This window comes from Hakea prostrata, chromosome 1, assembly GCF_041222555.1.
Source record: "Hakea prostrata isolate BN-2017 chromosome 1, UWA_Hpros_2, whole genome shotgun sequence".
In the NCBI taxonomy this organism is placed as follows: Eukaryota; Viridiplantae; Streptophyta; class Magnoliopsida; order Proteales; family Proteaceae; genus Hakea; species Hakea prostrata.
The window spans coordinates 35,117,883-35,128,853 of NC_142600.1; the positions used below are offsets into that span (position 1 = coordinate 35,117,883).

At 36.1% G+C, this 10,971-nt stretch overlaps 1 long non-coding RNA gene across 13 annotated transcripts in view; it reads right to left on the reverse strand.

The window, feature by feature from the left end:
* Positions 1-10,571, reverse strand: part of LOC149028843 (uncharacterized) — a 14,196-nt gene extending 3,625 nt beyond the window's left edge. The window contains exons 1-19 of one of the 13 annotated variants that reach the window (XR_016170652.1): positions 10,179-10,571; positions 9,968-10,037; positions 9,686-9,834; positions 8,833-8,972; positions 8,497-8,665; positions 8,222-8,308; positions 7,727-7,949; positions 7,558-7,637; positions 4,826-7,264; positions 4,615-4,684; positions 4,333-4,481; positions 3,481-3,620; positions 3,145-3,313; positions 2,870-2,956; positions 2,556-2,597; positions 2,375-2,449; positions 2,205-2,284; positions 1,826-1,911; positions 758-990 (exon numbers count right to left, since the gene is read on the reverse strand). This is a non-coding gene — a long non-coding RNA (uncharacterized LOC149028843). Of the gene's footprint in view, positions 1-757; positions 991-1,825; positions 1,912-2,204; positions 2,285-2,374; positions 2,957-3,144; positions 3,314-3,480; positions 3,621-4,332; positions 4,482-4,614; positions 4,694-4,825; positions 7,265-7,557; positions 7,638-7,726; positions 7,950-8,221; positions 8,309-8,496; positions 8,666-8,832; positions 8,973-9,685; positions 9,835-9,967; positions 10,047-10,178 lie in introns of all 13 variants that reach the window. The other 12 variants (XR_016170651.1, XR_016170650.1, XR_016170642.1 and 9 more) reach the window with 12 other exon arrangements.
* Between the last annotated feature and the right edge of the window lie 400 nt (positions 10,572-10,971).

The following is a 10,971-nucleotide window of genomic DNA, read 5'->3' on the forward strand; positions in this document are numbered from 1 at the left end:
AATCTAATTTCCATACACTTAAACTCTAATATCCATAACCATCAAATCTTATTTCTTTATCACATCCTATCCTAAACCTAGTTAGTTTCAGCCCAGTAAACTGAAAAGCCAGTTTTCAAACCAAAAAGAAATTGAACTCCTTTACGTAGAGACAAATGTTTCTTTACACCAATAACAACAGGACACCTTAAACAACATGGGGGTTATCCTCCTCAACATGTACACAAATAATGAAACAGAGAACTCTGATGATAAGACCAGCTACTTTCAACTTGTGGTGGGGGTAGAGGATTTGGACTCTACCTACCATACCCTATGAGACATTGAGACAACCTGGAGAAGATAAAAAGCTATAATATTTAATTGCTTCTCATCCTGCTGAACAAATGGTTAGCATTATCTAATCCCATCCTTACAAGTGGCTAACATTTGACCGTTAGCTGCGATTTTTCAACAGCAAACTCATTGAATCACATTGTGTATTGGTTGGAAAAAGGAATTTTAATCGTCAACGTTGGTTCAACCATCAAAGACGTCAAAGTTAAATCAATAACCATCCTAGAGCAGTAACCCTTATCCAGACGGAGAAAAAAGCACTTCAGTTCTATTCTATATTGTATGTTCAGGAGAAGAAAAAAACAACCTTTAGCAATAAATCCTCATTTTCATGGAAAGTTTAAGAGATTTCAAAGAAAATCAAAAGTAGTTCCACGGTGGAAGATTCAAGGAAAGGAGAGGGCGAGAGAAAGAGACTGACCTCAATTGAGCGAACATCACTCAAGGTTTTTCTGCACCTCCAGCTTCGGAGAACCAATGGAACAAAAGCTTTCTCAGCTTTGGGCCAGACATTGACATGTTTGAAGAAATGATGGAAATTCACTGGCGAGACTGCTCGTAAATCTTTAGTCACTCTGTTGCTTCTTGCTGCAAATCTTCGTCGCATTCTGTCCTTCATCTTGAACTACTCCAACCGTTGATAAACCCGATAAACTGTAAACCAAGTGCAAATGCACATATCCAATGTGCAACCCATGAGTTGTGCCACAAGAACAATGCTGGTGAAATATGAATAAGCCAGACCTAATTCTCACAAGAAAATCAAGGAAGAGAACACATCTTGGAAAAGAAACCATTTCTCAAAAGCCATTTTAAAAATCTATATTGGATTTTACATTAGCAACAAACCTTTCCTTGTGTTCCCTAAAGAGCTGTTGAATTTTTATCTAACTTCTTTAAATCAAGTTGCATAATTTATCATTGAATTTTGCACTTAATGTTTGTAAAGAACCTAGATTTACAAACATATTCATCTTGGTTATCATACAGTTGAATTCTTTCAACCAACATGAATTTCTAATCTATAACATAATAAAAGACCAGGAAAGTAGTCTCAGACCACAGAAAGAGTCTCGCATGTGCAGAACATCCGCAGCAGCTGCAGCAATAGTAATGGTATGCACAATGCTATGTTGTTGGTGTTAGAATATGTATCCTCAGGTACATTAAATAACAAATGTATGATTTGCAGAAAAACAAATTGGGTATGTGTCTTTTTAACCAAGCATTCGAACAATAAAAAAATAAGTAAATAAAATAAGAGGTATTGTGGGAAGTATTTGCATGACCTATAAATCTGTAATTCACCAACAGGGTTAATATTTAGCGATTAGCAAACATGTTTGCCCCACTTGTTAATAACACTGATTAGCAGCTCAATAACTTATGGAAAGGGTTTACGCAATGGATTTGCCTTTCTTTGAACCAGAAAATAGGGCATGTTAGAGTGTTCTGATGTCATCTAAAAAAGAAGAGGGGTGGGATTTACCAATTGACACCCTCCGTGTGACACTTTCAATTAGAGAGGTTAGATAAGGTGGAAGAAGATATCCAGTCTTTGGAGAGACATTGGATCTGTACATTGCCAAAAGAAGAAACAAATTCAGGCCAAGAATAATTTTGAAATCTGTTCCATCAAAATCCAGTAAAATGAGAAGCCAATGTCTATAACTGGGGTTGTTTCCCTCCAAACATTCATTCTCCTTTCATTTCCTTTTCAAGTGACACAGCTGTAGTGACCAGTCATTACAACAGAGCAATTTGTAAATCTTTACCACAATCTGCAGTGGTTTGTTACAAAAGATGTAATGTAGCAGCAATAACTTCCTAAGTTTTATAGCTATACAGAAAAGAGATAGATTTACAACCTTGGGTGAGGATTCCCTTTGACCACTTTCTGGCCATACTTCACTGGTTGTCTACACAATAATCCTGCACCTCCGCGTGCCTAACCAATAAGAATAAGGCTTTGTTAGAAATAAAGTAAAACTAAGAACCTTGAAGCATAAAAGATGCATGTCTTCAGAAGAAAAATTACCGTCTCTTAGGATCAGGTTCGATGTCATCCCTTTCATCTGCTCTTGTTTCAAAATCACCCATTTCATCACCATCACTTGAACCAGATAATTGGTCATGTGTAGTTTGGCTGACTCGAAGAAAATATAATACTTATAATACTAATAATACTAATACTAAAATGAGAAAGAAATATCAAGTACCCGTTTCCTGCGTATTACAGATTGATCTCTAGTAGATAGGACCTAATTTGATGACAGATGCATTATTCCTTCAACATAATTAATCACAAAAAATATACAACAACAACAACTCAGCATTGTCCTAGCTAAATAGGGTCGGCTACATGGATCCATGCCTTTCTAATCAAATGGAATATAACTATCTTAAGAAGGAAGCACACACCAACAACAAATAACAGGCAGTTCCAACAAAAGCATAAGTTTGAAGGATGAAACCACACATATGGACACATGCATTTACACTCAAACTTGTGACACTTGAAAAACCAACCAACCTGGAAATGTAGAATCGTAGGCTTCACCAGCCTTGTATTGTGCTGGAATTCGTAGTATTTTCCACCCTTCTCCATAGGTTTACAGGCCTAAAAAAACAATATTATCAGTATTCCCTTGTCCGCCTCAAAAGTCTTGAGAGAGGATTTCTTTTTCTTTTTTCAATTTCCCGGTTGGGAGGGGTAGGGGTTGGGGGTGGGGAAGTTAAGTAGTAAAGGAGAAGGACTGAAAATAAAATAAAATGTGCAAAATATAAAATCCATCGAGCAAAAAGAACCTTGTCTATGACTTCCCCAGATGAAGGGATGTTCTCATAATTCTAGTACTGTTCCAACCTTGTTTTCCTATATTTCTCCCTTGTAATATTCAATCTGTTCCATGGTATTCCTTGGATATCTGTTCCTTTACGTGGTTGTGCAGCAGATATGTCAATTGCCTTTTGTGAGCTACAAATCCCAAAAAAATACCAAATCATAGAAAGAAATATAAAAAATTAAGGAGAGAAAAATCAGAGACAGAAATAGCATGCCAATAAATACAAAAAAAAAACCTTAACAAATTAGTACAACACTACTAAGAATATAAACATCCAACAATAGGAAAGAAAACCAACCATATCATAGTCATCAAGCTCTGTTGCTTCTCCATCTTCTCTACCATAGTACTCTACATCCATCTCATCTACAACATCGGTCATCTCTCCCTCGTCAACCATGTAATCGTAGTCCACTCTTTGGTAGTAGGACATGCTATCTACAATTAAACAAAAAACTCATTAGGAAAAAAATTCAAACTTCTTGCAGATTTCCATCTGTCACAACAGTAAAAACAAAATCTTTAACCCTAAATGATACTCTTGGAAAACCTTAGCAAAAAGTGATGTATAGTCTCCGTTCACTCAAATGCTTAACCCTTGGGAAGTTAACGGGTTAGACTACTACTTGTACTACATATCGAGTGACTAACATATGCTACCCTTTTCTTAATTATTCTTCTTTCTAAAAGCCATTCTGTATCTGTTCCGGATATTCTAATGAACTAAGACTCTAAGCCAACGCAGAGCTGTTCTAGTGGTTGAAACCAACACCTCTTAATGAAGAGGTCGTGGGTTGAGGCATATTAATATCAAATAATGGACAGTTTCCATGAGATTCAACTTGGGTCAGGAATTTTATCAAATATTTGGCAGTTTCCAGATCATTTTTTGCATTTGGTTTGCAGAAACTGATCAGGTGAAAACTCAACTTTAACAGAAATATGTTTACCTTCATTGAATTGTTTTCTGAAAATGCATTGTTGCAATAGATTGCTACAAACCACTATGAAAATGCTCTATTGAGAGCAATGAATGATGCAAAATTCATCAAAAGTACTTCATACCATGATAACATTGCTGAAATAAAATCTAAATAAATGCTAACCCATCTGTCACTGAAGATTTTAGAATGAAGTGATGAGGCAATACCTGCAAATGCGCCATACATGACTGAACTGCAACAAAAGCTTCCTTGAAAATCTATCCAACAAAAGATTTGCCTCCTTTAACTTCCTGGCTTCAAACCACTATGTCTCAACATGTAATAAAGATCCAATCCTATTTCTTCAAGACCTTTTCTACATAACCCAACATTATGGCATTTCATGAGATTAAACGTGGGTCAGGAATTTTATCAAATAATAAATCGGCAGTTACCAAATCTCCATTTTTAGCATACAAAATTAGAAATTTGTTTGTAGATACGTGTACCTTCATTGAATCGTTTATGGAAATGCATTCTTGCATTAGAAGTGCGTAAGTTTGAGAATCCAATGGGTACCTGTATTACCTTGGAGAAAGCGAAACTTCAGTAGCATGAAGCAAAGCCCTAATAATTTAAACCTTAAGACTTGTATATTAGAATAGAAGAAATACGATTTGAAAATGGGGTTGAAGAAGGGGAATGGAGAAATAGACAAACCAGATTGCGCTTCTCGCGAAAGTATTCAGGTTCAGCTTCAGTTTTACGACGAACAGGAGCTTTAACTCATTTTCCTCTGCTGGAAGCTTTGGTAGATTCTTTCGAAAGCTCTTCAGGAGATTTGATTTCTTCTGTGTGATTCGTTTTTCTCTTCGAGCCTCTGGCCATGGTTTCGTGAAGGAGGAAAGATGATGCAGAGAGAGTTTCTGAGACGGAGAAATTGAGAGAGGGAGAGAGTGAGAACGGACTATAGCTTCACGGCCTCACGAGAACGCGGTTGGCCCGATCTTGAAGGAGGAGGCGCCATGAGCTTAACCGTCTCAACGATTCTTCTTCCCTTATCGCTTAAAATTTGGGAAATGTCCTTTCGGTTCAAACGTAGTAATTTACCATTATAGGCATCAGCTACAGTTAATGCAATGAAATGTTAAAACCTTTTTCTTTTTCTTTTTATCCTCCTTTTCTTTCATGATTTACTATTCCCCTTCCTTTACACAGACAAATCCCAACAAAGAGACCTGCCCTTAAAATCTAATTTCCATACACTTAAACTCTAATATCCATAACCATCAAATCTTATTTCTTTATCACATCCTATCCTAAACCTAGTTAGTTTCAGCCCAGTAAACTGAAAAGCCAGTTTTCAAACCAAAAAGAAATTGAACTCCTTTACGTAGAGACAAATGTTTCTTTACACCAATAACAACAGGACACCTTAAACAACATGGGGGTTATCCTCCTCAACATGTACACAAATAATGAAACAGAGAACTCTGATGATAAGACCAGCTACTTTCAACTTGTGGTGGGGGTAGAGGATTTGGACTCTACCTACCATACCCTATGAGACATTGAGACAACCTGGAGAAGATAAAAAGCTATAATATTTAATTGCTTCTCATCCTGCTGAACAAATGGTTAGCATTATCTAATCCCATCCTTACAAGTGGCTAACATTTGACCGTTAGCTGCGATTTTTCAACAGCAAACTCATTGAATCACATTGTGTATTGGTTGGAAAAAGGAATTTTAATCGTCAACGTTGGTTCAACCATCAAAGACGTCAAAGTTAAATCAATAACCATCCTAGAGCAGTAACCCTTATCCAGACGGAGAAAAAAGCACTTCAGTTCTATTCTATATTGTATGTTCAGGAGAAGAAAAAAACAACCTTTAGCAATAAATCCTCATTTTCATGGAAAGTTTAAGAGATTTCAAAGAAAATCAAAAGTAGTTCCACGGTGGAAGATTCAAGGAAAGGAGAGGGCGAGAGAAAGAGACTGACCTCAATTGAGCGAACATCACTCAAGGTTTTTCTGCACCTCCAGCTTCGGAGAACCAATGGAACAAAAGCTTTCTCAGCTTTGGGCCAGACATTGACATGTTTGAAGAAATGATGGAAATTCACTGGCGAGACTGCTCGTAAATCTTTAGTCACTCTGTTGCTTCTTGCTGCAAATCTTCGTCGCATTCTGTCCTTCATCTTGAACTACTCCAACCGTTGATAAACCCGATAAACTGTAAACCAAGTGCAAATGCACATATCCAATGTGCAACCCATGAGTTGTGCCACAAGAACAATGCTGGTGAAATATGAATAAGCCAGACCTAATTCTCACAAGAAAATCAAGGAAGAGAACACATCTTGGAAAAGAAACCATTTCTCAAAAGCCATTTTAAAAATCTATATTGGATTTTACATTAGCAACAAACCTTTCCTTGTGTTCCCTAAAGAGCTGTTGAATTTTTATCTAACTTCTTTAAATCAAGTTGCATAATTTATCATTGAATTTTGCACTTAATGTTTGTAAAGAACCTAGATTTACAAACATATTCATCTTGGTTATCATACAGTTGAATTCTTTCAACCAACATGAATTTCTAATCTATAACATAATAAAAGACCAGGAAAGTAGTCTCAGACCACAGAAAGAGTCTCGCATGTGCAGAACATCCGCAGCAGCTGCAGCAATAGTAATGGTATGCACAATGCTATGTTGTTGGTGTTAGAATATGTATCCTCAGGTACATTAAATAACAAATGTATGATTTGCAGAAAAACAAATTGGGTATGTGTCTTTTTAACCAAGCATTCGAACAATAAAAAAATAAGTAAATAAAATAAGAGGTATTGTGGGAAGTATTTGCATGACCTATAAATCTGTAATTCACCAACAGGGTTAATATTTAGCGATTAGCAAACATGTTTGCCCCACTTGTTAATAACACTGATTAGCAGCTCAATAACTTATGGAAAGGGTTTACGCAATGGATTTGCCTTTCTTTGAACCAGAAAATAGGGCATGTTAGAGTGTTCTGATGTCATCTAAAAAAGAAGAGGGGTGGGATTTACCAATTGACACCCTCCGTGTGACACTTTCAATTAGAGAGGTTAGATAAGGTGGAAGAAGATATCCAGTCTTTGGAGAGACATTGGATCTGTACATTGCCAAAAGAAGAAACAAATTCAGGCCAAGAATAATTTTGAAATCTGTTCCATCAAAATTCAGTAAAATGAGAAGCCAATGTCTATAACTGGGGTTGTTTCCCTCCAAACATTCATTCTCCTTTCATTTCCTTTTCAAGTGACACAGCTGTAGTGACCAGTCATTACAACAGAGCAATTTGTAAATCTTTACCACAATCTGCAGTGGTTTGTTACAAAAGATGTAATGTAGCAGCAATAACTTCCTAAGTTTTATAGCTATACAGAAAAGAGATAGATTTACAACCTTGGGTGAGGATTCCCTTTGACCACTTTCTGGCCATACTTCACTGGTTGTCTACACAATAATCCTGCACCTCCGCGTGCCTAACCAATAAGAATAAGGCTTTGTTAGAAATAAAGTAAAACTAAGAACCTTGAAGCATAAAGATGCATGTCTTCAGAAGAAAAATTACCGTCTCTTACGATCAGGTTCGATGTCATCCCTTTCATCTGCTCTTGTTTCAAAATCACCCATTTCATCACCATCACTTGAACCAGATAATTGGTCATGTGTAGTTTGGCTGACTCGAAGAAAATATAATACTTATAATACTAATAATACTAATACTAAAATGAGAAAGAAATATCAAGTACCCGTTTCCTGCGTATTACAGATTGATCTCTAGTAGATAGGACCTAATTTGATGATAGATGCATTATTCCTTCAACATAATTAATCACAAAAAATATACAACAACAACAACTCAGCATTGTCTTAGCTAAATAGGGTCGGCTACATGGATCCATGCCTTTCTAATCAAATGGAATATAACTATCTTAAGAAGGAAGCACACACCAACAACAAATAACAGGCAGTTCCAACAAAAGCATAAGTTTGAAGGATGAAACCACACATATGGACACATGCATTTACACTCAAACTTGTGACACTTGAAAAACCAACCAACCTGGAAATGTAGAATCGTAGGCTTCACCAGCCTTGTATTGTGCTGGAATTCGTAGTATTTTCCACCCTTCTCCATAGGTTTACAGGCCTAAAAAAACAATATTATCAGTATTCCCTTGTCCGCCTCAAAAGTCTTGAGAGAGGATTTCTTTTTCTTTTTTCAATTTCCCGGTTGGGAGGGGTAGGGGTTGGGGGTGGGGAAGTTAAGTAGTAAAGGAGAAGGACTGAAAATAAAATAAAATGTGCAAAATATAAAATCCATCGAGCAAAAAGAACCTTGTCTATGACTTCCCCAGATGAAGGGATGTTCTCATAATTCTAGTACTGTTCCAACCTTGTTTTCCTATATTTCTCCCTTGTAATATTCAATCTGTTCCATGGTATTCCTTGGATATCTGTTCCTTTACGTGGTTGTGCAGCAGATATGTCAATTGCCTTTTGTGAGCTACAAATCCCAAAAAAATACCAAATCATAGAAAGAAATATAAAAAATTAAGGAGAGAAAAATCAGAGACAGAAATAGCATGCCAATAAATACAAAAAAAAAACCTTAACAAATTAGTACAACACTACTAAGAATATAAACATCCAACAATAGGAAAGAAAACCAACCATATCATAGTCATCAAGCTCTGTTGCTTCTCCATCTTCTCTACCATAGTACTCTACATCCATCTCATCTACAACATCGGTCATCTCTCCCTCGTCAACCATGTAATCGTAGTCCACTCTTTGGTAGTAGGACATGCTATCTACAATTAAACAAAAAACTCATTAGGAAAAAAATTCAAACTTCTTGCAGATTTCCATCTGTCACAACAGTAAAAACAAAATCTTTAACCCTAAATGATACTCTTGGAAAACCTTAGCAAAAAGTGATGTATAGTCTCCGTTCACTCAAATGCTTAACCCTTGGGAAGTTAACGGGTTAGACTACTACTTGTACTACATATCGAGTGACTAACATATGCTACCCTTTTCTTAATTATTCTTCTTTCTAAAAGCCATTCTCGTATCTGTTCCGGATATTCTAATGAACTAAGACTCTAAGCCAACGCAGAGCTGTTCTAGTGGTTGAAACCAACACCTCTTAATGAAGAGGTCGTGGGTTGAGGCATATTAATATCAAATAATGGACAGTTTCCATGAGATTCAACTTGGGTCAGGAATTTTATCAAATATTTGGCAGTTTCCAGATCATTTTTTGCATTTGGTTTGCAGAAACTGATCAGGTGAAAACTCAACTTTAACAGAAATATGTTTACCTTCATTGAATTGTTTTCTGAAAATGCATTGTTGCAATAGATTGCTACAAACCACTATGAAAATGCTCTATTGAGAGCAATGAATGATGCAAAATTCATCAAAAGTACTTCATACCATGATAACATTGCTGAAATAAAATCTAAATAAATGCTAACCCATCTGTCACTGAAGATTTTAGAATGAAGTGATGAGGCAATACCTGCAAATGCGCCATACATGACTGAACTGCAACAAAAGCTTCCTTGAAAATCTATCCAACAAAAGATTTGCCTCCTTTAACTTCCTGGCTTCAAACCACTATGTCTCAACATGTAATAAAGATCCAATCCTATTTCTTCAAGACCTTTTCTACATAACCCAACATTATGGCATTTCATGAGATTAAACGTGGGTCAGGAATTTTATCAAATAATAAATCGGCAGTTACCAAATCTCCATTTTTAGCATACAAAATTAGAAATTTGTTTGTAGATACGTGTACCTTCATTGAATCGTTTATGGAAATGCATTCTTGCATTAGAAGTGCGTAAGTTTGAGAATCCAATGGGTACCTGTATTACCTTGGAGAAAGCGAAACTTCAGTAGCATGAAGCAAAGCCCTAATAATTTAAACCTTAAGACTTGTATATTAGAATAGAAGAAATACGATTTGAAAATGGGGTTGAAGAAGGGGAATGGAGAAGTAGACAAACCAGATTGCGCTTCTCGCGAAAGTATTAGGTTCAGCTTCAGTTTTACGACGAACAGGAGCTTTAACTCATTTTCCTCTGCTGGAAGCTTTGGTAGATTCTTTCGAAAGCTCTTCAGGAGATTTGATTTCTTCTGTGTGATTCGTTTTTCTCTTCGAGCCTCTGGCCATGGTTTCGTGAAGGAGGAAAGATGATGCAGAGAGAGTTTCTGAGACGGAGAAATTGAGAGAGGGAGAGAGTGAGAACGGACTATAGCTTCACGGCCTCACGAGAACGCGGTTGGCCCGATCTTGAAGGAGGAGGCGCCATGAGCTTAACCGTCTCAACGATTCTTCTTCCCTTATCGCTTAAAATTTGGGAAATGTCCTTTCGGTTCAAACGTAGTAATTTACCATTATAGGCATCAGCTACAGTTAATGCAATGAAATGTTAAAATCTAATTAACTGAATTTAGAGGGATATTAGTGGAAACTAAATGTAGCCGTTTCCATTGAGTTCATGCTTTTATAATAGTAGTATGATAGTATGATATGATAAAGTCTCATTTTCTCCAAATTTTTTTATTCAAATTAGATATTATTCAAAATAACTCATAAATATTGTTATTTTAAATCCAACGTGAATTAATCCCTAATAAAAAACTTTTGATTAAATTCCATCATTTTTTTTATCAATCCATCAAATCTCTAATATTTTACCAAAAAAAATCATATTATATTATTTGAATATAGTTTGAGATAGGAATCTTGAGATTCTTTAAGATATGGTTTTTTTTTTTATTAATTTTTATATTTTG